Below are 291 nucleotides of genomic sequence, written 5' to 3'. Positions count from 1 at the left end.
CATGAATTAGAATATTTACTGAGAACAAAGTTGGTTATGCGTTCTTATTTAGGCGAGTTCTGTATTTTTCAATAAATGAATTTTCTTTATTTAAACGTTCTTGTACAGAAATTGTTTCTTTGCACTGTGAGGTTTGGTTGGGTATTACCTGTGCATCTCTCTATGTGTTCACTCAAAGGAATCTGTCTGTACTGTAGTAAACAGATTCCGTTCATCTGTCCGTTTGTTTGTTTACCTGTCTATCCATCAATCAATCAATCAGTCAATCAATCAATCAATCAATCAATCTAT

Source organism: Octopus bimaculoides, chromosome 6 (assembly GCF_046866305.1).
Source record: "Octopus bimaculoides isolate indiv1 chromosome 6, ASM4686630v1, whole genome shotgun sequence".
Taxonomy (NCBI): domain Eukaryota; kingdom Metazoa; phylum Mollusca; class Cephalopoda; order Octopoda; family Octopodidae; genus Octopus; species Octopus bimaculoides.
Note: the sequence above shows the minus strand (reverse complement) of the source record.